The sequence below is a fragment of the Halichoerus grypus genome, chromosome 10 (assembly GCF_964656455.1).
Source record: "Halichoerus grypus chromosome 10, mHalGry1.hap1.1, whole genome shotgun sequence".
Classification (NCBI taxonomy): domain Eukaryota; kingdom Metazoa; phylum Chordata; class Mammalia; order Carnivora; family Phocidae; genus Halichoerus; species Halichoerus grypus.
Genome location: NC_135721.1, coordinates 54,805,110 through 54,831,205, shown reverse-complemented (window position 1 = coordinate 54,831,205; position 26,096 = coordinate 54,805,110). Strand labels below are relative to the sequence as shown.

Genomic DNA, 26,096 nt, shown 5'->3' with positions numbered 1-26,096 from the left:
ATTTGCGGTTTATAGGAATTGTGTGCCTGCTTTCTTAATTTCTTCTTTAGCATAGGTTTTTATAAATTATACATTTTCCTTTAAAAAATCTGAACCTTTGTATTTAGATTTTATTTAACCAGCAGCCTAAATGATTCAACTTTAAAAATTCTTATACCTAATAGGTATATCTAATACCTAATAAGATTCTATATTCATGAAAGGCCCTTCATAAAAGAAAGCATAAAATTAGCTATATTAATGGTTTGGGTGTAATGAATTTTCAGAGCCTGAAAATTGAAGATGGACATTATGGGGAAGTGATGGTTTGTGGAGAGAAGCCAATGTGCATTGAAAAGACAGCACAGGAGGATCCCTGATGGGGACAGTGGGGTAAATATACAGCTTAGCCACAGGGATCAGTGGAGTGGTCAGTCACCCAACTATTCAGACAACAAGTGTTTTGGAGGTTCTTTGTTGGGTAAGCAGTTCTGTAGCAATCATCTTTCTGAAAACATCATGCTGCCTTTTAAAGAAGGAATCAAAGAGCCATCAAGTCCTAGAGATGTGTTCATCTCAGAAGTGCTGGGTGTCCTTGGGCTGCTGGAGGCGTCCCGGGCACTTGGCATCCTCTGTAAATGACCCTAGTCTTTGCTCCTCCTTTTTGTCCCTAGCTTGTCCTGCACTGTTCTGGTCAGGAGGAAGAGGAGCCCAGTGGTAGTGCTTGCCCTTCTCGGAAGTGCAGACCATGGTGTAGGATGCGTTTCCTGACAAATGCTCATGTTTATCACTTTTCCATTCTTCCCATTTGAAGTATACCTCACCCAACATCTGGTCAGATTAAGACGATCCCTCAGTGTCCCTCTTACCCATGGACTTTACTTTTGTAATTCATGTTTCTTCTTAGGTGTGCATTGTTCGTTTCATAATTGGACTCAATTCAGCAATAGCTCTGGCCAATAGCTATTAATTATCACTTTGCTCTCCTCTTCCCATAGCAATTATTAATTAAACTGCTCAGAGAGTCATAATGAGAAATTAAAGGCTGTGATAATGTTTTAGGAAAGAGCGTCCCTCGGTCTTGCAGGTCTGCATTCTGTTCCAAAGGCAAAGCAGGGTTCATTGTTTAATTCATAGACATTTACAGAGTTCCCTCTAGGGAGAAGGCCCCTGCCAAGAAGCCGGCATAAAAGCTGAGGGCTCATGTTCTAGGGAGGAGCTTCAGATCGGTGTGGACTGTTTTTTTGACCCAACCCTAATTCCTTTTGGTGTTTCTTCTCAACCTGTGCCACCCCATGGAGGATCAGGCCCAACTTTCCTTCTACCTTCTTTACCCACTGTTCCCTCCCACAACCTTAAGGGCACTCAGGTTAATTGCTCCTCTTCTGAGTTCCTATGGCAACCTTATATAAACCTCTATTATAGAACTAATATTTTATCTTTTTTTTTTTTTTTTTTTTTTTTTTAAAGCTCAGCTCTTTCTCTCACCCTCAGCAAAGTTTTTCAAGGTTTAAAATGACATTTTTTTTTTTTTTTCATCTATGTATCACCAACCCCTAGCCCAAGTCTTAGGTAATAACACTTGGTGTTTGGTAAATATTGAAGTTTTGCAATTTCAAGTAAGGATCAGCTGCTAGGTGGCAGGCTCAGTTCTAGGAAAAACTTTAGAGTTGGGGCAGGGAGGAAAAATCTAGACCTAAGGAGCAAATGATACAGGGCCCTAGGGGAGGCCTTCCATGGAGCCCAGTGTACTGTTCAGTCTGGCCCCTTATGTAGAGCTAACTCACTCTACTGTACACGAAAGGAGATAAAACCATTTCCTCTCAGTCTGCTCTGTTGCCATCAACCCACACTCATCCCCTCTCACTGTTCCTTGCTCTTATCTTCTAATCTTGTCTAATCCTTTGGCTGTAAGCTATGGCTCTAAATGCCCACCTCAGGGCTTTCTTTCTCTATAAACTTCTTGGACATGTTTTTCCTTAGCAGTTTGACCCCTAGCACTCTCCCTTGGACATACTTTGGAACTTAACCCCTGCTCTGGGGTTCTGGGATCAAGTCCTACTGACTTGGACCCAGAGTGGCTGGCTGCCCCTGTGATACAATTTCAGGGGAGTGGAAAAGCCATGATGAGCCAGTCAATCCTCCACATTCTCTGAATTTCCTCCCTTAACATACAGCTTTCACAGTGGCTCCCAGAAATGTTTGTTGCTCTGGTTTACAATGGCATGGAAAGGGGTAATTTAAGTTTCTTGTATATATAATGTGTAAAAAAGAATTTGAAAGAGACTTTTGGTTGGGAGGAAGGAAGGAAAGCTTGTGGCTGGTGGGTGGGTGGGAGGCAGGTGAGCAGGTGAGAGTGAACCAGTGATGAATAGGTTTGGCATCCTTTGGGCAGTACAGCCAGGCATGCTTTCTACATCTCAGCTATTTAGTCAATACATGTCCTTTCTGTTTAACGCAGTTTTAGTTATTTTTTTTTCTGTTACTTGCAACTAGAGATGTCCTGATGAACACAGCAAGGAGAGGAAACATCTCTGGGTTTGAGGTCAGAGGACCTGAGCTTAAACCCTATCTCTGTCACTAATTGGCTGTTTATTTAGCTTCCCAGAACCTCAGTTTCTTTATAAAATGATGCCTATATCATTTTATGTTTTGGTCAGTGTTGTTCGTAGTAAGCAGCTGCAAATGACTCTAGTTAGGCAGAAAAGAAATTCATTGGAAGGATTTTGGATAACTCATAGAATTGAGGAGGGTAAGGAAACAGGATTGGAAAATAGGCAGAGACCTGAGGAAGCTGAGCAGCCAGAACCTCAGCTAAGGTTCAGCTAAAGGAAAAGTCCAGTTGGGAGTCTCCCAATTCTGGATGCACCAGTGCATGACACTCTATTTGATACTGTGTGGCTCTCGGGTCCATTACTCTTGGTGGCACTCACTCCCCAATTTAAGCTTACTTGGGGCTGGACATCCTATTGGGTGAGACAGTGAAGGGTTTTCCAGAAGGGAGGAGGGCTTGGATGTTGGGCAGCTTAACATAATGACAAAAGTTCACATCAAAAGAGCTCCTGAAGAATTGCATGAGGTGTAAGGACTGTAAAGGCCCAACATTGTGCTCTATCATTTTTAGTTTCTCTTTCCCTTCTTCATTTCTGCTCAGCGCTGACCCTACCAATTTTAAAAAGTCTCTGTCTTTAGAGAACTACCTCTCACCATGTCCCAGATCTAACAGGCTAAATTAGGCTGAGGGACAGATTCCCTCCTCTGCACACTAAAATACTCAATGACTTTCTGTCTCACTGGGGATCTCTCCCTTCTACCATCTTTGCCCAGTTTTCCTTTGCTGTGTGTGGTCTCAGCTACTTTGCTAAATGGTTCGTGTCTTTAGGGCATGGTCTGTCTCTATTACATCATTTCCCTTTAAGTGCTTAGGACATACCCTAGCACATGGAGGTGCTCTTCAGATCAGTGTTTATTTACTGATTTGTTCAAAATTAGGACAGGCTGGATGACTCTTCAGAGAAATCATGGGTGGGATGTATTCCTAGTGACAATAACTGTGTCTGTCTGGCACGTATGCATCTGTTGGATGGGTAGATGGTACTACTGTCATAGTGGACGACATCCAGCACCTTACTGCAGCTTTAAGACTGCTGCTCATGCCTGTGAGTGGGACCTTGTACTGTGCCACTTGATAAGTAGCTTACAGATTGCCACCAGATCAATGTAAATGTTAATAGTGATGGTGTACTGAGCTCAGCTTCATCTCAGGTAAGAGGCCGAGGTGTGCACTGGGGAATTTAATACCTCTTTGTAGGGTGGGCACATGGAGTGGGCAGGCCATTCTAACAACAGTAGGCATCTAGGAGGACCTCTTATGTGCTGGGTGGTGATGTATGAAGATGAGAGAAATATAGCCTGTGCCTTCGAGAAATTCAGACCCTAGTGAACTCACAAAACCATGCTTTTTAGATGCTCTGAAATAAGTCCTCAGCAGAGACTGTATCCTTGGGAAGAATTAAATAAGAGAGGAAAGATTCCTGTGCTGGCAACACTGCTTGTGTGTTGGGTGGTTTTAAGGTTCAGAGGATTCTCTCAGAGAAAGGATTTCTTTACTTTTCTTTTCTGTAATTCAGGTCAGAGTTTTACTCAGACATTATAGTCTTCCTCATTTCCTGATATTTCCAGCATCTTTCACGATAGCCTGTTGCCAAAGTTCTGGGATTTAATCTTGCCCAAGACTTTTTGCTACCACAAATTGATAATTACCGTGTGTGTGGAGTGTGTGTGCATGCATGCACATACGATCATGTGTGGAGATGATGATGTGATGGGGAGAGGTATGGAAACCAGGGCTAGACAAAGGAGAGAGAAGAGGAGGATGTGTAACTGTTAGCTCTTTATTTCCTGACTCATTGTCAGTGACTCTGTTAATACTTTGCCTGTTTAGCTAATTTGCATTAGTCTATTACTAGGGCCTTTAAATGTTCAAAGGTCTCAAGGTCTTTTTGTTTCATGAGTTTTGAGAGTCTGGAGGAGGCACAGCCAGGCAGACAGGGGTGGAAGGAGATTCTTTCCTGACCTATTTCTCCTCTACAATCTCTGGTCTGCCTTTGATGACAAGCATTTAGAGCCTCCTTTGAGGGCTGGCCATTCATTAAAGGAGTTTAATTATTTGAGAGAGAGACAGAGAGACAGAAGAGAGCATGAGCTGCAGGAGAGGGAGAGGGACTGGCACATTCCCCGCTGAGCAGGGAGCCCTATGCAGGACTTGATCCCAAGACTCTGAGATCATGACCTGAGCCGAAGTCAGCCACTTAAAGGACTGAGCCACACAGGTGCCCCATTAAAGAAGTTAATGTGGTTTCCTCCTTAGTGACTTGGGTGGGGTGGGGGAGGGAGTCAATTCTCCAGTGCCTAGTTCAGTGCCCCAGGCTTAGGAGATACCCAGAATCGTGTTACTGATCCTTCTTGCTCTTCTGCCCCCATGTAACAGCTTCGCAACTTGGCCTTCTGCTCAGTGAATTTTCCGTTCTTAGTGTTTTTCTCAAATGCACTCAATTGTTCAACAATCCCACAGAGGTCATATGGTCTTTGCACCAGGCATGTAATTTGCTGATCCCATGATTAGACATGCACACAAACCTCAGTGCTATTAAAATGAACTCTGCAGTTGGCCTTTTGGATTGCTTCCCCCTAAACAAATCTCCTAGGCACATGTGAATGGAATTAGTTCTCAGATCACTCTGGCCTGCAGCACACTTGGTGTTGAATACTTTTGCTCTGTAGTACTTCCGTACTTGTGGGCAGCCCAGGTTTCTGTGGTCAGAGGCATATGTCTTGGTTTTGGGTGCCTTTCTTGGGCCAGCAATTCCAAGGTGAGAAGTGCCTTGCTCTTAGTCTCAGTGTGGTTTGGGTGTAGAGCTTGGGGGAAGAATTCTTGGTTCTTTTTTTCTCTGATTTTGTTCCTTTGTTGTCTTGGCAACTAGAATAATAATCTTAAATGTCTGTGTTTGTATGTTATTTGGAGAATATTTTATCACAAGTCTCTTCCAAAGAATGTCTGTCTCATGATGCATTGATTATTCCTCAGTGTCTTCCTTTTGTGTATGCTTATTTTCTGCAGTTGGGAGAAAGAAATGTTAGCATGATGTACCTGGCCCTTGGGTTGAGGATCAAGAGTCCTCAGTACAGGACATTTTACCTTGCTGGCCTTCAGTTTTCCAGATTAAATGGACCGGATGATTTTATAAACTCTAAACCCCCATGACTATATGCCAGAATTAGGTTAAGAATGTACCATTTCTTGCTATGATTCTTACAAGAATCTTCTCCATTCTGCATGGGAGTTTTCCAGTTTTTCATTCTTTCATTGACTAGAATATTTTTCATTTGATGAAATATGTTACTTCATTTACTTCAGTCAGTATTTTGGGGGAGGGTGAATGCTGCCGAGTAAACACATGACACTGGCAGAAGCCTGGCACTATCTCAAGGCATTGTGTTGCTGTGGTTGGAATGAATGTCATAGAGGTTTCTTTCTCTGTTCCTTAAGAGATCTCTTGTATTTGTTCCCTCTCTCCTATGACTGACCCCCCTCACCCCCTCTGTCACTTATTCACTTGAGGACTTCAGAGAAACTTCAGACATCCCCGAGGAAGTGAGTTCTCATGGCACAGGAGGACCCCCAGGGGGGTGGAGCATCCAAACACACTGGCTTGGCATCCCTGACACCTGACACAGTGATGCTTTCTTCAGCCTTGATTTTGGAATCATTTTATTTTTCTTTGGGTCCATGTGTGGTGGTTAGGGAGGGATCTTTGGTGCCTATGGCAGGATGTCTCTCCTTTGGCCATTATCATGTGTGTATCATTTTGGAGCTGGAACTAGAATATCAGCTTCACCCATGATTAATTTTTCCTTGCATCAGTGGTCAGTAAAAGCAACATACATAGCAGAGCATTATTCCTTTATTGTATCATTTAGGTAGAAAAGAGGAATATCAAACATGTAGGACATGACTTTAAATGATAAGTGCATATTTATTATTTAAAATATAATATCACTTGTAATACCATACCAGTTGTCAAAATGTTGAAACACTTCTTTCCTGGGTGGTAAATAGCTGCTGCTTTGAGTTTCCTGTGTGGCCATGCTGCCATGGTCTCCTTGGTCATTACCCCCAGGCTGCCTGGTTATTTTTCTCCATGATCCTAGAATACTAGGTGGCCTCCAGCATGCTGCTACAGCTCTAAGACTGCTCTTCATTCCTATAGAAAGTTTCTTATACTATGCCACTTATTAAATATCTCACATGTTGCCACCAGATAAATGTAAATGGTAATAATAGTGATGGTTTACTGCCCTCCCACTATGTGCCAGGACCACCTTGTAAACTTTGGAGGGAGGTGGCTGTGTCTTTCATCTTTAGGACCTGGCACACAAAGCATTCAATAAATATTTTCTCAGAAGTAAATGATCTCATCTGATCCCATCAGTGATATTTCAAGGCAGGTGTTTTTTCTTCCCTAAAGATTTTATTTATTTTAGAGAGAGAGAGTGTGAGCAGGGGGAGGGGCAGAGGGAGAGAGGGAGAGAGAGAATCTCAAGCAGATTCTGTGCTGAGTGCAGAGCCCGATGCAGGGCTCAATCCCACCACCCTGAGATCATGACCTGAGCCGAAATCAAGAGTCAGACACTTAACCGACTGAGTTTCTCAGGTGCCCCTCAATGCAGGTGTTTTTAATTTCATTTTATAATTGTTAAAAATGAGTCCTAAAGAGTCCAAATAACATCGAGGTCCATCTGAGAGATGATGGAGTGGAAAGTTCAACCCAGGAATATTGTTCTAGGTCCAAAGATTCAGCTCTCCTGGTGAGTGCCATGTGATGTTCTGAAACTGCCCAGGTCCCTGCTAATTTGAATGGTCCCTATATTTTAGGTAATTTGCTTTGCAGTTCTCTGTGAAGGATGGATGAGAGGTAGGAGAGTGTGTATGTGAAATGGGACAGGAGGGGGAGGGGCTGTGGATCCAGAAGGGGCCCTAAAATCATCGTGAGATTAAAACACATCCCCTCCCCCCACATTGTGAAAGGCCCTTCCCTATAGGAAGTGGAAGAAAAAGAAAGATCTGTATGAGAAGAGACTGGAAATCAGCCACCGTACCACCATACCTGTTCTCCTATTAGCCCTGTGTAAATATAGAGAGAAGGGTGCATCCATTTTCTAGATATATTAGTGGTTTCTAATAGGACTGAGTGTTTGGAGACCTTTGCTATGTTAAATAAGGCCTGGGCAATTGGAGGAAGCTGCTCAGAACAGGGAGCCTGAGGTTCCAAGGACAGCTGTCTCCAGCTTTTTAGTTTGTGTTAAATCTTTTGGTAGTTTGCCCTGGCTTATTTTCATCATCAGAGTTTCATAGAGACAGGGTGCAGAAGCCTGAGGCTATGTTTTAGTAATTGCAGTTAATAAAGAGTAATAAAGTAATGTCTTAACTGTCTCATTTTAGAACTTTTATGTAGGTAGGCATAGCTATCAGAAAACTATTTGTGAACCCATAATAATAACTGTCACTTATTCAGCACCTACTGTGTCCTGGGCTTTATGTATTTTGATCTCATATAATCTTTACAACACCTTTATATGATAGTTATTTTGACTGTGGGAGATTGGATCTCAATTCTTCACTCCCTCTGTGGCTTTGCAAAGACTTTGTAAGAGGAGTGGTGATAGAGAGCACTTCCCTCCTACTTTACTTTAGATTGTGTTATGTGACTGCTTTGGCTAATGAGACCCTAGCAGACATGACTTGACCAGGGACTTTAGATGTGCTTGCATAGTTTGGCTTGCCTCTTTGTGCTTCTGGGGCTTGCTATGAGGAGAATATTGCCTGGGTTGTTGCTAGTCCAAGGGGAAATATGTAAACCCAGCCCACAGCCTAGAGCTTGCCCTGCTGACCCCAGCCAATCCCAGTAGACCTACAACTACTGGCAGACATGTGAGCCGGAGAATGAAAGCTTTTTAAGACACTGAGATTTTTAAGGTAATTTGTTATGCAGCAAAAACTGACTAACACACAACACTAATTTCCAGGGATGGATGCTGAGGTTTAAAGAAGTTAAGCAGTTTGGCCAGAATTGCTGGAATAGCACAGTAGAGAGAGGCTGGATTCAAACCATGGTCTACCTCATTTAAAAGCTGTATTATTGTTTGGAAAAAATGCCCCATGTTGGAGCAAGCTTAAGATTAAATAATATAATGATACTAGAAGTGCCTCCCTAAGCCTTACACCTAATGGAGGTGGGTAGGGTCAGAGAGGTAGAGGATGGTTGTCAGAGAAGCTGGTCAAAGCTCTGTCACCTCTTTGCTTTGAGAATGTGGTTCTTTAACATAGGAGCAAGAGTGATGTTGGAGAGATTTCAAGTTGCTGTGGCAACTAGGAACCCTGAACATCACCTGGTGTCATCTGCATCACAGCTCCATTAACTGTGGTGCCCCACCTGGGTCATAACAGGCTGAGTCTTCAGCAAATCTCTTTCCTGAATGTTTAATATACTGGAGGCTTATTTAGATTCTACATGGGGAGCTAATTTTTCTTTTATTAATTGTAATGAGAGTTATTTTTGCTGTCTTAAATATAAAACCTCCCTCTAGGGAGTTCTGGGCCCATTATAGACATGAAGAACCCAACACTCCTCTGTTCTTATAACAAACCTAGGAGGAAGGCAAATCAAGAGCCACTTAATGAGAATTATAATGTAAGATGAAACTCTTGAATCTGTGAGGCTTGGTCACAACTTTGGGACTAAACAAGAGGAGCTGGGAGTAAGTTTTTGGTAGGTAAGAATTGCTGAGCTTGCTACATGGAGATCCTTCCACCACCCAATGTAGTATAGCACGGTGGGGAATATTAAGCAAGTGTGGATGGTCTCTTCATCATTAACCTGAACAGCATTTTGAAGTGGAGGTGACATGATTGTACAGTTAATTTCAAGTAATAGTTCTGGATGTTTCCAGAAATTGTCAACATGTTCAAACTCCCTATTTTTTGCTGCAGTTAGTCTTACTTTCTGAAGCTTTGGCCATAAATCCACAATGCTAGTTGTCTTTTGGGTAATTTTAATACCTCAACAGTCTCCTACTTGCAACTCAGAATCTTCTACAAGGTGACTTAGGTTGGAGCTATGATATACAGTGCCACAATTTAAATTTGCTTGAGCAGCACCTTGATTCATTGATGCTTGCTTATGAAGTTCTGCATGTGAGTGGACATCTCTGTAAGTGCATTTTATGGCAACTGCCCCAGTAGTCTTTTGGGTTGTAGCTTCTTCATAGGGCCTTAGAGAGTTAAGGCAGGAGCTGTGTGGAGACGTGCTGTGTTTGGAGGAAGGCCTGGTAGCATCCATCTGTATGTTTCTTTTTCTCCCTTTATTGTCTATTCTTTCTTTTAATGCTCTGCCCTTTGGGAGACCAGAGGTAGGAGGTGCCCCTTTTCCATGTGGAAAAGATGTGTCCCTTCCCATTCCCTTTAAAAAGCTAAGTGAAGATGTCCCTTCCCATTCCCTTTAAAATGGGCTAAGTGAAGATATACATATATATGTGTGTATATATAATGGAATATTACTCAGCCATCAAAAAATGAAATCTTACCATTTGCAATGATGTGGATGGAACTAGAGGGTATGCTAAGTGAAACAAGTCAATCACAGAAAGATAATTATATGATTTCACTCATGTGGAATTTAAGAAACAGAATAGAGAAACTTAGGGGAAGGAAGGGAAGAGGGAAACAAACTATAAGAGGCTCTTAACTCTAGGAAACAAAATGAGGGTCGCTGGAAGGGAGGTGTGTGGGGGGATGGGGTAACTGGGTGATGGGCATTAAGAAGGGCACTTGATGTAATGAGCACTAGGTATTATATGTAACGGATGAATCACTAAACTCTACCTCTGAAACTAATAATACACTGTATGTTAATTGATTAAAAAAAAAGGTAAGTGAAAACTAGGGTAAGATTCAGGGGGAAGAAAGCTATGTCAACCTTCTTAATCTGGCCAAGAGGAGTTCTGGCAGGCAGCAGAGCTTACCAGGGCTTGAGATCTACCTTAGGGTTTGGGGCCAAAGCCCCAGCTACTAATAAAGAACAAATATTCTCACCATTGTCCTCTGTGCATATAGGTTTCTGGGCCACTACCCCCCAGGGTGGTGAGGATAGCTAAAACCAGGATTTTGAGGTTCCTACACCTCCCCAGACAAATGCTTTAATTTTTAAAGATCAGATATTTATGGTATCTGTCCATCTGCAGCTCCATCTCTTTATCTTCCTCACAGTCATTGGAAATTGCTTACAACAAACTTTTTTATAACTACTTTATGATTGAATGATTGAAAGTCCACTCCTACAAGTACTATTTGCATTTTAAATGGCCAGTAAATAACCTTAATTTTCATTCTGTTTATTTTCATCACAGTGCACAAGCAAGGGAATAATTTTGGGAAGAGTCAGAATTTAGGCTACAATAACCTATTTTAGCATAAATTAAGCCATATGTCTATTTGTGGTACAAAGGCTAACACTTCATTTTTGATCACCCAGAGTAGGGGCTGTGTTTTATAACCTTGGGTAGTGATCACTTTTAGATAAAATTCTGCCTGTTGGCTTTCTCACACGTAGCATGATTTCATGACTGGAGGAGGGGCTGGGAGAATTTATCATCCAATATTTCCTTAAGAGGGAGCGATCCTTTGGTACTGGAATAAAGGCAGATTCTTCATTTGAATCTCAAGTCCTAATTTCAGGGAGTTTTCAAAATGCCTAAAAAATTTATCTTTGAAAGGCAAGCTGGGGTCTTTTCATTTTCAGGATGCTCCAACAAATGAGGTTTACTGTTTTGAAATTTTTATAGTCCTTGTTAAATAATTTTGAGTGGGCAAACTATTTGAGTTTGTTATGTTTTGATGATTCTTTGAAGTTCTTTTAACCCTGTTTAAGTCTTTTTCTTTGGTCTAACCTAGGGTTTCTCAAACCTTGTTAATATTGACATTTTGAGCCAAATAATTCGTTATTGTGGGGAGCTATGCTGTGCATTGTAGGAAGTTTAGTAGCATCCCTGGCCTGTATCCACTAGATGCCAGTAGAATATCCCCCACCCATGAGATGGGACAACCAAAAATGTTTATCAAAATTTTGCCAAATTTTGTCATTGCCAAGTAGCCTCAGTTGAGAACCGTTTGTTTATCAGTTTCCTTTGGGGATTAACATAGGGAGGAGCTGTCTCACAAAGATATTTTGAACTCTGCTGGCATACTGCTGATCAACTGAAATGATGAGCTTCCTGCTCTCTTAGATGCCATTTTAAAATGGCACTGTTGTAGACACAAACACACCTACACAGCGAAGTATTTGGGGAGCTCATTTCTTTAGGTTTACTCACACCTGGCACAGTATCATAGGCTAAATTATTTAAGCATCTTAAGGAACAAGGCATTAGTTATTCCCTAACAGCAATGCAGAGGGTGATATGGCTGAACACATGTCATATAATCAGATTTTTAAAACTCTAACTCATCAATTGATGATGATAATATACTTGGGCATTGCCCATGTTGTTAACCTCAGCAATCAAAATAAAGTAATCATGCTAATTACAACCCTCTCAAAACCCAGCTCAGTGTAGTGTCCTTGTGCGTGAGAGGCAAGCTGTGCTGCAGTTGCTTCGTGGGGCTCTGATACCCCATAATGGTTTTAGTAGCTCATCATGGGGCCAGACTAGTCACTCTGTCAGGGAAAGGAGAATTAGAGGTGAGTCCGTGGGGAGACTGATGGTCTTTTCACTCAGGAATGGGCTTATACGCTGGAAATAGTTGCGAGTAGCCGGCTGGGCTCGATGGTCTGGAACCAGAGATTTAAGGTGCATCCAAGCCCAGCGAGCTGTGACTGTCCGAAGTGTTCTGGCTGACAGAGTCAGTCATCCACTAGAGCTGGATGGCTGAGAGGGCATTAAAAGAAGACCCAGTAAATCCACAGTTATTGGAGACCTCTCTATTGGGAATTGAGGTGACGATGTGCACACCTGCAGGGTAGCTACACTTTATTACCAAATATCTTGAACTGACAGCCAGGCTAAGTGAGTAAAATGTGGTAAATCTGAAACTAGTCATGGCAAAGAGAATCCTAGTTATTGAATCAGAGATGGCTATACCATCAGATGTGAGAGCTTAGGTATGAGAGCAACGAATAAAAATGTGGGTAAGGGCAGAGAGCATTGTACTGCTTGAAAAAAGGAAGGAAAGTATGAAAATCTAACTAAGTTCAGGTTGTTTTTAAAAACCATGACATCCAACAGTTGTTTGCAAGAATTACATTAATTGTGGCCTTGAATTTCTTTCATAGCCTGACCTAATAAAAGACATCATACCTTCCAAATTTCCTATTCTACAATAATTAGACTATTATGCATTGCCTCAATAGCCAAATGACATGACAGGTCTAAAGTAGTATGCATAAAGCATTTACTATTGGATTGTTACAGCAGAAGGAAAAATGACTTAAATTAATCCACATCATAGCAGTAAAGGGGTCAATAGGGTGAAATGTAGTAAAACAAAGGGACAGAAATTTGGCAAAGCCACCCGAAGCCTGGGAAGACTTATGTGGGTATAAAAATAACCATGGATCTGACAGACTAAACAATAAAATTGCTTAGCTAATTAGTATCTTACGTTGAGTGACTTAAGTGAAGATAAGTTGGGTATAATTGACAAATGCACACAAAAATTAACTTGGTACTCAAAACATTACAGAAATAGAAGGAAATTCAGGATTTGAAAAATTAGTAATTCCAGGAAATCCAAATAAAATGTTCTTGGGCTTGACGATAAATAGCGTCAATTAGCTCTCACTGAGTGTGTTCCTCAGATATGTGTGATTGAATTGTTGTCAGGTGTTTGTGAAGATCTTGATACGGAATGGCTGCAGCATTGTGGTTGTGAGAGCACCAAGTGGGGAAAATGAACCATGGGACGTCCACCTATTGTCATATCTGAACAGGAGGTTGCTGAAGCAATCCAAAGAACAGTTCGCTAGAAAGCAGCAGGTTCTGACTTGCAAATAATCTAGTCCAAGAAGCTCCCAGTAACACATGACAGTATTGCAAGATGTTTCCTGCAAACACCACGTCAGTCCGACATAAAGGTTGATTCATGACATCTGGAAACAGCTGCCTTTTACTGAAAGACAATGAAATTTCAAATTGTGTTAAATATAGCCTGCTCATATGCTTACCTGCCATCCACAAATCATTGGCAGACATTTGGGGCTGAGAAGATTTCCTCACACTGTCAGAAAAATCAGCTTGTGACTAATACATAGAAAATATGTTATAATTTGGACAAGGAGGTAACAACAGATCCCCCAAAGGTCAAGGACAGTGAAGCCAATCAGAACTGTTTGGAACTGTGATTGTAGTTATTCAAAAGTGATAGGTCTGGGGTTCCACATGAGTGGACTGGCCTATAATATTGCTTCTTAATGGTTGTCTCTTTTGGGAGAGACCTGGATAGCCTGGGATCAGCTCAACATCCATAGACATCACCCAGAAAACTGTGATTAACGTTACATATTCCTGTCTCCTCTAAACCTTGATAACTGCTAATTATACATGGTACTTTTTTTTTTCCCAGAGCTTAAACTTAGAGGAGTCAGGGATAACTGGGTTCAAATGTGCACTCCTAAGTGTGATGTTCCTAAGATACTATGCTTCACTAAGTCTCATTTCTTTCATTTTTAAAATGGAGATGACAGTGGTCCCAACATCTTTGGATTCTTATGAGGATTGGATCAGATTAAAATCAGATAATGTATGTAGAATGCTTTTTAGCAGCTAAAATGTAAAATATCACTGGGTGGGGAATTTTTTATATTTTCTTAAGACTTGCATGTCCTATTCTTTAGAGAGTGGGAAAACTTCTACAGGTCGGTGGACTGGTGCTGAGGTGGAATCCAGTGATTAAGAGTAGAAATTGGCTGAGTTGTCAGGCTCAGTGGCCAGAGGAGTGAGTGCTAATCATCAGGGTAAGAGACAAAAAGGACAGTGTCAAGGTCAGGCCAGGGAGTATCGAGGGGTAACAGCATGGACAGGGATGAATGAAGCAGAGATTGAGAGCTGGGCAGTTAAGATTGGGATAGGAAGTGGAGTGTAAGGTGGAAAAAACTCCGAGTCCAGGAAGAAGGCAAGGGTGTCAGAATCTTGTTCCTACTCGGTGCTGGTAGCATGGCATGGAAGTGGTTAGTGGGCTCAAAATGCATGATTGCAGTAGACAGTGCAAATCCTAAGGTTTTCCTTTAACAAATCTTTATACCATTTGTTGGGTTCCTAATAATAGTGTTGGCAATAGAGAGATTATTTGGAAAATTCTCACACCTTTCATTCTTGAGACATCTTATCCTAATATAACTGTGTTGATAATGATCTGAAACCTGATCAACTGACTTTTTGTTTTTCCTAGATAGCCACTGTAGCAGAGACTGCTAGATGCTCACTAAACTCATTTCTTCTTCTTCCTGAGCATACAGCTCAAATACATTTCCAAGCCTCCCTTTTGTGGCCATGTAACTGTGTTCTAGCCAAAACAATGTCAGGAGAAAGTAGTGTGCACCACTTTCAGGCCTGACTCATAAAATCCTCCCACGAGCATCTTCCAAGCTCCCTTCTCTGGCTTGCTAGAATGACATTGACTGTTATGGTGGCTTTGGAAGCCACATGTTGAAGATAATAGAACCTGAGTATGGAAGGAACCAGGCCCTTGCTTCACTCCTTGGGGGATGGCCACTCAACCAGGAATGCTAAATTGAACTGTTACATGAGTCTATTATTCCAAGCCAGTGAAATGTTTGGGTTGGTTTGTTATATCAGCTAATGTTACCTTTAAGTCCTTTGGCTACCTAATGAAGATGTTGGGTTTTTAGGAGCCCATAAATAATACCCCTCTCTTCTTTGCGTGATTTCAGAGCCAAATGAAAGATCCAACACAAGAGCCAGTCAGATGGAAACCAAATGGTTAACTTTAATCATTATACCAAATGGGCTTGCTAATATGCTCTGCTTTCTTTACCTCACACCTCCAGTTTAGATGCCAGGATTGTCCACTTAAAGTGAAGTTAGAATTTTTAAAGTAGATATACTCATCTAGGATTGCAGCATCACTCTGGTCTCAGGAAGAGGAGAAGAAAAGAGACCAAATTCTTAGGGTCATAATTCTCTCATAACTTAAAAGTGTGGACCAATAGTTTTCCCTTCAGTCTGTGGACTATTTATGAGGAGGGGGTGTGGTCAGTTAGACCAGTAGTATTACTGTAATGGATGTCTCTCTCTACACGTCAACACGAGGATTGAAGTCCATGTCTGTAAACCACACATGCTCTAATGGGCACAAAACATGTTCTTTTTGAAACTCGTTTTACCACCATGGCCTTTCCATGAATACTTTTAAACCATCCAGAAACACCCCTGGCTTTTGTCTCCTGTCAGTCTCCATTTGGGAAAGTCCTTCCCGTTATTGACCAGGCTACCATGTGAGGAATGTTTGTAGAGTGGTGAGAAGGGCACAAACCTCTAGTGTGTCAGATGAGCTGAATCAATGTTCAGAAACTAGGAGGTGGCATGTTCAGGTAGGTTACCTTTAGTTTTCTGTATCTGTACAACTTGGTGCCAGTGGATTTTGTTATCGTCCTGTGGAACATTTTCCATCATGGTTATGATTGATTTGGATCATCATGCCAATTGCTTGTGTGCAAATTGACGATTAATAAGGCCCCAGAGTCAGAATAGGTGATGAGATGTGTCACCCAGTCACATAAAAGAATGCAAATTTGATCTCTTACACTTACTAGAGGATCTGTCAATTTATAAATCCTCCAGTTCTTTGTTTTGTTGCCAAATGGAATGAAGCATTATTACAGCTTTCAGCTTGCGAAAGTACCTTCAAATTAAAGACTGTACTCCTTAAAGCAGTGACTGTTTCAGGAAGACTTGCTTGGTCTATTTTTTTTGTTTTGTCTTGTTTTTTTCCCGGTTTTATTGAGAAATAATTGACATACATCACTGTATATGTTTAAGGCATACAACATGGTGGTTTGATTTACATATATTGTGAAATGATTACCATGATGGGTTCAGCTAACATCCATCCTCTCATATACAGTAAAAAGAAAGAATAAAAGAATGAAGGAAAAATAGATTTTCTCTTTGTGATGAGAACTCTTTTTTTTTTTTTTTAAAGATTTTTATTTATTTGAGAGAGAGAGAATGAGAGAGAGCGAGCACATGAGAGGGGGGAGGGTCAGAGGGAGAAGCAGACCCCCCGCCGAGCAGGGAGCCCGATGCGGGACTCGATCCAGGGACTCCAGGATCATGACCTGAGCCGAAGGCAGTCGCTTAACCAACTGAGCCACCCAGGCGCCCTGTGATGAGAACTCTTAAGATTTACTCTTTTAACAGCTTTCCTGTATATCATACAGCAGTGTTAGGTATAGTCATCAGGTGGTACATTGCATCTCTAGTACTCATTTATCTTATCATTGGAAGTTTGTACTTTTGGACCACTCTCCTTCAGTCCCCCCTCCCCCTCCCCCTGCCTCTGGGGTCTGATCTCTTTTTCTATGAGTTTTTTTTCTTAGATTCCACATATAAGTGAGATCATATAGTATTTGTCTTTTTCTTTCTGAATTATTTCAGTTAGCGTAATGCCTTCAGGGTCCTTCCATGTTGCTGCAAATGGTAGGATTTCCTAATTTTATATGGTTGAATAATATTCTATTAAATACATAATATTCCATTATTCCATTATTATATTCCAATGTAATATTCCATTTTATATACATATCTATGTATCTGTCTCTATCTCTCTCTGTCTACCACAATTTCTTTATCCATTTATCCATCAATGGATACTAATGTTGTTTCCATGTTTTGGCTGTTGTAAATAATGTTGCTATAGACATGGAAGCACAGATATCTTTTCAAGTTAGTGTTTTCCTTACCTTTGGATATATTACCAGATGTAATTGCTGGATCACATGGTAGTTTTATTTTTAATTTTTTGAAGATCTATATTGTTTTCCATGGTGGCCGTACCAATTTAAAATGCCACCAGCAGTGCCCAAGTGTTCACTTTTCTCCACATTCTTGCCATCATTTGTTATCTCTTGTCTTTTTGGTGATGGGCATTCTAACAAGTGGGAGGTGATATCTCATTGTGGTTTTAATTTGCATTGCTCTAATGACTAGTGATGTTGAGCAACTTTTCACATACTTGTCTTTCACGTACCATTTGTACATCATCTTTGGAGAAATGTCTGTTCGGGTCCTTCGTCCATTTTTTCATTGGGTTATTTGTTTTTTGGCTATTGAGTTGCATGAGTTTTTTTTTTTAATATGTTTTGGATATTAACCCCTTATCAGATACATGGTTTACAAATGTTTTTTCCCTTTCTGTAGTCTATTTTTTCAGTTTGTTGATGGTTCCTTTTGATGTGTAGAAGTTTTTTGGTTTGATATAGTTCCACAGTTTTATTTTGATTTTGTTGCTAGTGCTTAGGTGTCATATCCAAAAAATCAGGCCCATGTCAAGGAGTTTTGTTTCCTATGTTTTCTTCTAGGAGTCTCATATTTTCTTCTAGGAATCTCATAGTTTTAGTTCTTAAATTTAAATCTTTAATCCACTTCAGTTTAATTTTTGTTAGTGGTATAATATGAGCATCTAGTTTTATTTTTCATGTGAACATCCAACTATCTGCTTCTTTCCCTTTTAAGTCTGCTCGTGGAGTGAATCCATAAAGAATAAAACTAAACAGCACTGACTTAGGGTTTAAGATCAGACATCAAGGCCAATATCACTTCATAAGCCATTTGCTGTGCATGGCTAATTTTGAGCTCCCTGCCAACTCAAAAGAACAGTGATCTAGCTATTAAGCGGAATAAGAAATGGAGATGATCTGCAGTTGGAGTAGGATATCAGTGAGTGCAAGTCAGTCCACATGATGGAAAGAGATTCTTGTCTGATGTTGGGATCATGGTCAGGAAATTGAAATCTTTTGAGCTTAGAGGACTAATGGGGGAGTTCATCAACATCTGGATGTGCCAGTATTCAGAAGAGCTGGTCACCTAAAAATAAAAGAAAAACTGAATAAAACATTCGTCATCATCATCATTATTAACAACAGACTTAAATTTTCAAGGCTTCCTCTCATTTAAATGAAAAAATGCCTTAAATTCTATAAAACTCTATGTGATAGTTAATATTCTGTTACTTCACTTGAGTGTTACAACAATCCAGGCAGGTAGAGAAGAAAGGGGAATATATTCAACATATGTAAGGAACAATATCTGGGACATTGTTGTGTTATGATACTTATTGTGGAGGACAGCAAAGACTAAATGACTCAATGCAGACTTTGATGTCCCCAGACAATGCCAGAGAGTACTGGGAAAGTGATCTGAATTGACTCTGTGAGTAGCAATGGGAAGGATCCTTCTGTCCTACAGGTGGGAGAGTCAATGAAAGTCTACAATTCATTTTCTGCACAGATTGCGAAATTGAATGCTGATTAAGTTCAAACATTTAGAAATTGACTTGCACACATGCCCACAGAACTGTGGTCTGGGCCTGGTAATACAAAAGCAGCACTGACCACTTCCCCACAATTTTATAGCTGAGTCAGGTTTAGAAATAGAAGATAGTCAAATGTTTTTGATTAGCTAGCTAAACATTGGTTAAGATGAGCCAAAAATGACACTTCACAGTGAAGTGTTGGTTATAGGAACTCAAAATAGGATAGTGTGGAAAACATTGGCTTGATATAATTGGATGCAGGAGTAAAGTAACTAATGAGAATTATACTTGGAATTAGAGGAGCACATCACTTTTTTATACAAGACAGATTATAACTGGGTCAGTAAGTGACTAGAGTATAATCAAGGCACTAGAGTGTGAAACAATATTTACAATAGCACAAGTCATGGGGAGACTGTACATTGAAACTATATCCACATATTTGGACCAGTAGAACATAGGGTCTCTTGTTTCTTTTAAAAAACTATTAAAGTGGATATTATTCCTGTTCACTAAACTGAAATGTCCCAAGAACATACATGAGAAGATAAGAAAGATAGGTCAAACTGAGACAGATTTGAAGATTGCAGTTCATAAGTCAGGCAATTCATTAATCAGGCTACCATGTTGACCACGAGTGAGCCTCTTTGCCTTGGACACTGATTAGAAAGCCACACAATGTTGTCTCTTAACCACAGGCAGTAGTCAGTCTTGCTATGTTAAAGCCATGCTTTTATTTCAGAGGACTGTAATTCTAGACAGCTGACACAATTGGGATATTAGGAAGCTCAAAAACAGTTCAATACAGTTCAAGTCCACTTTGTTATAAAGTGATTCATGAAACCAGATCAATCTGAGATATATAAATATTAAATAATAATAGAACATAGAATTTATAGGATGCCTGCCCTCCCAGGAGTATGAAATGTTTTCACACATACTCTGTTTGACTTAGGTTGATATCCTCTCCATGAAGTAATGCAGGGAAGTGGAATCATTCCCATTTGAGAGAGAGAAGAACCAAAACATAGAGAGGTGAGGTGGTTTAGCCAGCATCTGAATATCAGAAGCAGAACCAGAGGTTTCAGTTCATCTGACACTTTCCCACAAATGCTGATGGTCCAGATTCTCGTGGATTATTCTAGGGGCACAAAAAGCACTGTAGAGGGCTGAGTTCTCATCTGCTTCCTCATACTGTTGTAACCTCTCTGCCAGTTCTATGTCCTTTGACTTGAAGATTTCTCATACCTCTGTGAGAGAAATAGAAAATTAAAGAGTTTCTTTGGAAGCCAAGAAAATTACTGCTGTTTTGTGGAAGGGAGGACAACTTGGTTAATTGCTGCTCTGCCACGTTGGAAATGTTGAAAAATCAGTAGCAAAGACTTAGTTAAAGCTTAAAAGAAATAACTGCAGGGTGATAAGCCACCTGCCATGGCTGGGGGCTGTCGAGGTAGTAAATCCAGGAGGTGGTTTTCATGTGCAGTGTATAATTTGGGCCCTGACAGAGCTCGGATGAGGAATAGGCCTATATAACTATTGATCCACAGAGCTATCAGGGACATCATTTAACTTGATGGCTTGTGTTGGTCCCTTAGGATGTGGAGTCAGCTTTAACCTGCAAGGAAAAAAAATTAAAGGTAAATGAAAGGAATAGAAGGGGAAAACCATGGAGAGTCTTCCATACTCTCCCTTATAATAAGAAACATTTTCAAATGACCCTGTTTTTCAGCTGTCCTGGTAAGTATTGGTTTATTTCATTCATTTAGTTACCTAATTATATTGAGAAATGCCAATCATTTAACATTCTGTTACGCATTTACAAATATATCATCCCACCTAGTCTTCAACAGTGATTACAGCCAAGAGACAAAGGGAAACAGACTACCCCTGGCCACAATCAGGCACAATCACAGGCCAGTATGAGACTCCAATGGGGGAAATGGGATGCTGCCATCCGGCAGGTGGAGTTGGTTGACAGTCAAACGTAGAGGTATCTCCTTTCATCTAGACTTTGTTGTACCAGGAACTGCAGAAGCTGGTGTGTTTTAGGCCTTTGATCTAGCCCTGCCATTCCTTTAGATCATCCAGCATATTCCTGAGCTGTGAATCTGCCCCCACATTTAACCCATCTCTGACACTTGTGCTTTCTTCCTGCCCCCTTGCTCTGGCCCCCTTCACCTTCTTTCTTCATTCTACTTTCCTACCTGTTTGCCCTTTTGCTGGTTCCTTATCCCCCCCACTGAATTAACTGTTGATGGCCTTGCTTCATGCTATTGACCTAATAGTCTGGCACCACTGCTCTAGTTTTGGCTCTTTTCCTTCTTCTTTGACGACAGTTCAGACTGTCCTTCCAGTTATACTGCTTTCAGCTGCCTTTGGTAAACACTTCATCTGGTACCGGCCACATTCCGGAAACATAAACCTCAGGGTATGCTTTCAAGGAGGTAATGCTCCTTCTGAGTTCACATCATGCTAGGGGGATAGAACCACACATATTAAAGTCTAAAAGATCAAAATCCTAATGCAAATGCATTACTAATGTTTTGTTTATTTACACCATTAACTTAAATTTTTTTTTGTAATTAGCTTACAGTCATTTCTCACTGTTTGCGACAAATAAGATGCTTGCATGACATATATATTAATGTACACATCTTCCCTCAGACCCAAGGTCCTTGAAGGTGAGGACAGTCTCTTGTAGAATTTGTTATTCCTTTAAGGTGCACTCTCTCTCTTGTTTTAAGTTTTTATTTTAATTCCAGTTAGTTAACATACAGTATTATGTATGTGTGTTTCAGGTGTACAATATAGTGATTCAACAGTTCCATGTCACCTGGCGCTCATCACTACAAGGTGCACTCTGAATGGTTATTTCGGATTGTTTCGCTGAAAGAATTTGTGAACTGAAAGAAAAATGTTTGATGTGTTGCATCTTCTAAAAAGGCAAACCTCCACTTTTTTTGGCACCCTGGCTCCATGTTCTTTCAGTTCTTCATCCAAGTCCCTGACCTTTGTCACCGTCCTTCTCACCTTGTCCTCAGCACTCAAAGTCTGGTATGCTTCAAGGTCTGGTCTTAGCAGCCTTCTCGGCTCACACAATTTCTCTCATGATTCTCTAATCTATAGATTGAGCCCATGCCTTTTTCCTTTTCTATCCCGGTGCCTAATGGACATCTACTTGATTATCATAAATAAATTTCCAACAAAAAGTGCTCAAACCCATACTCATCAACTTCTTTCCAAACCTGACCATCGGCCTGTATTCTCACTTTCTTTTTTTTTTAAATTTAATTTTATTATGTTAATCACCATACATTACATCATTAGTTTTTGATGTAGTGTTCCATGATTCATTGTTTGCGTATAACACCCAGTGCTCCATTCAATACATACCCTCTTTAATACCCATCACCAGGCTAACCCATCCCCCCACCCCCCTCCCCTCTAGAACCCTCAGTTTGTTTCTCAGAGTCCATAGTCTCTCATGGTTCGTCTCCCCCTCCGATTCCCCCCCCTTCATTTTTCCCTTCCTACTATCTTCTTCTTCTTTTTTTTTTTTTTTAACATATAATGTATTATTTGTTTCAGAGGTCCAGGTCTGTGATTCAACAGTCTTACACAATCTCACTTTCAAATTGTACCTCTCTCTCCCTTCCCACCTTCAGCTGATATGGCCTCCTCCCTGGGCGCCTTGGCTTCATTTTTGTCTCCCTTATCCCCGCTATATACAGTACATGATAGGAGTTCAATAAATGTTGAATTAATGAATGAATAAATTCATATGTTAATGGTAAGTAGAGAACAAAGCCTTAGGGGTAAATACAAGAAAAATGTGAACAGTTAGGTTTCAACTAGGTGTGGTAAGCAAATTTCTATTCCCTTGCCAACTAGGATCCAGTGATGCTGATTGTCTGAAGCACTGTGTTTTAGGGATAAGGTAGGGTTCAGCAGGTTAGAGTACAGTGGTCCAATAGGAGGGCATAGGAGAAGAACATTGCAACCCTCTTGCCAGGAGTTTACCACTTCTACTCTGTAGGCAATAGGATTTCCTCCAATTTATAGAGTAGTATGAAGAACATGACACTGAGAAGTATCACAGATAAACAATTGTGTATAGGATGGGTTGTGTTGGAGAAAGACTGGAGTGAGCCTTTATTGTGTGAGTATTTGTATCAGTGTGGATGTGCTTATTGGGAACAAATGGAAAGGATTCCTTCATCTTGATTCCTGTAATGTGTAATTTTCACATGTCTGTATCCCAGTTAGCTCTATTGTTCCTCACTTCTGGGAAGGTGGGCATCTTATTTCTGAACATTTTTTAATGAAAGCTTTCTTGTGTTGTTCCTTCCTCACCTTAGTAGGTGACTTTAGGATCAGTGGATCAGGTGGACTGCCTTACAGTGGATTCTCCTAAGAAGCTTCCAAAGCTGGAAATCCCCTTGCTTTATTATTTATGTCCCCCAAAAGAACTGGTAGAAAGTGAGTCTTTGCTGACAGGTGTAAACAGAAGTCAAAAGTGTTATCAGAGGTTACCCATGCATCCTGAGCCTAGAAGTTGTGCTGCAGCAGAATGAGTCCAAATGGTCTGACATGTCAGGAAGTGCGTACATTTACACACCCTTACTGTATGCACAGAGGTAGGACATATTTTATTTGCACAGTAGCCTTGCCAGAGCATCTGGGCTGTGTATGGACAGAGTCATAAAATGTTGCTTAAACACAGGACAAATCAACACCAAAGCTTGATTTTCCTCCTCTTCCTGCCCTAAAAAACAATTTCCCCCCTTTCTAAATGAAATTGCTGTCGTGGAACTCACCTAGTTAATATTGGAGGGAATAAGGGTCCTCTTTGGTTGAACATAAAGAAGAGAGCAAGGCTGATGTTCCTAGGGGCCCTGGGAACTGTTTCTCATCTCTTAAGATTTATAGAATTTTACATGTTTAATATTTACACTGGAAAATCTGAGGATCCAGAGAAGCTCCAGGTTATAGGACTGGGGTATGCTACTAGTTGAAGGTAAAATAGGGTAAAACTACGAATAGTTGTCTGAGATTGACAAGGGAGTATACTGGTGGCCTGAAGACATGTGACTACAGAATATGCATTTTTGATTTGAGAAAGTGTCAAGTATATCCTGTACCATCTTGGTATGTAGGTGATGAAGGCTAGACATCTGTTTTCCACCTGGAATTGCCCATTTGGAGATCAACACAATTCTACTCACTTCAGCATAATTTTGAGGTAACTATAATTGGAATAGAAGTTAGGAGATACAAATTCTATCCCAGGTGCTGCTCTGCTACTGATTTGTTTATGATAAATCAGTTAATATTTTAGTGTATCGGTGTCCTGATCTTTAAGATGGTACAGTACCCGCTCTCCATACTTCACCTCATTATTGTAAAGATGAGATGAGCTTTGCCTGTGAATGGGCAGTACATGTTGAGATGGAGCTAGCCAAGAGAACCTCCAAGCATGTGAGTGGAGAACTATAAAGTGCCTCAGTGGTACAAATGGAAGACATGAGGAAATGGAGGCAGCTAGAGAAAGCAGTGTGAGTATAAGGCAATATTTCTTTCAGTCAGTCCACCATCCACACACACCATATTCTTATGCATCAGCAAAGGGAAGCCGGAGATACTCTGTGCAGTTCGTGGCCAGACTTGCCTGTTTTGCTCCCATCCCAATCCAGTTCATGTGAACATTGGCTCTACTTCTGTGTGCTGGTTTTGACATTTTAATGTGGCCCCCAGCTTGACTCTGCATGCTCCTTGCAGGAATCTGACTTAAGCTTTCCATGGGGCTGCCTTGTACCAAAGTCTTGGCAGCTGCCTGTTGGCTATGGCCTGGGCTGGGCTGAGCTTACCTTGTTCTCCTAAGGAGTGAATTAAAAGCAGAACTACAGTAATTTAGCTGGATCCCTGAGATTTTCTCATCTGTCATTTACTGTGACATATGGGAATGCTAGTGGTCATTCATATTGGAACTCTGAAGATCAAGTGTTCTAGAATTGTGGCATGGTGTAAAACAGGAAGGATTTAGGGAGCGAGAGCAGAGGGAGAAAGCAAAATATGGAGGCACTGCTTGTTTTTGTGAGTTTTCAGGGGGAAGAAAAGAAAACCTGTGCAACTCGTGGGAGAGGAAGAAGGGGAAAGAATCAACCTTTGGGGCATATGCTGGACTTGAGTCTTGGGTCTCCCTCTTGAGGCAAAAAGCAGCTACTCAGAGAGACACAGTAGAGTGTGGGAACCCTGATTATGAATTCAGTGGAAGGATGCTATTTATAGTGTACATATTTCTGCAGGCAAGGAGTTCACTGTGAAGTCCCACAGAGGAATTGGATTTGGCGTGGAGGTTCTGCCAGGAGGGAAGGACTGCTGGAGGAACGTGGCAGGCTTTAATCAAGCAGGTCAGGGTCAGAGGCTCTATTCATTCTATTCATGAATGAAAAGGCAAGTATAGAAAACACTGGGACTTTGTTTAGGAGGGATTTTGCTTGTGGTAACAGTTCCAGTAAAGCAGCTTGGTTTGAGGTTTGAACTTGGCAATCTGACTGGGAAGTTGGGCTGTAGCAAGTTGGAGGATGGTTTCTACTACCTGCTAGGAATGTTTTTTGTTTTTGTTTTTTAAAGGATGGAGAAGGGGATAATAACTGGAACAAGGATGAATCAAAGAATGAAAAAGTGAAATCATTTGTGCATGGCAAAGTACCATTGAATCAAGTGTTTTGATTGTGGAAATCAAGGGTAAGCATTTGAGAAAGAGACCCTATGTAAAAATTGTTAAAGACATTTTTAGTTAAAAAATGAAATTAAGCACTTTTAGATCTTAGTTCAAAGAAAAAGAAAAATTGTAATTCTTAGGCTATTTAGACATTGAAATGAGATTATCACACACAAAAACTTACTGTCAAAATTAGATGAAGTTCTTCAAGAGATGCTTTAATGGATCACTTGGTTTCCAAAAATATTTTTCCCTGGCTTGGTATATTTCGGTAGCCTTAACTTCCTT

The 26,096-nt window shown here is 40.8% G+C and overlaps 1 long non-coding RNA gene across 2 annotated transcripts in view; it reads left to right on the top strand.

Moving 5' to 3' along the window:
* LOC144379356 (uncharacterized) overlaps positions 1–26,096 on the top strand; it is a 45,661-nt gene that overhangs the window by 7,176 nt on the left and 12,389 nt on the right. The window contains exon 1 of one of the 2 annotated variants that reach the window (XR_013442186.1): positions 25,501–25,831. The exons of the other annotated variant lie outside the window; for it this stretch is intronic. This is a non-coding gene — a long non-coding RNA (uncharacterized LOC144379356). Of the gene's footprint in view, positions 1–25,500; positions 25,832–26,096 lie in introns of those variants that run through there. 2 annotated transcript variants of the gene reach the window in all.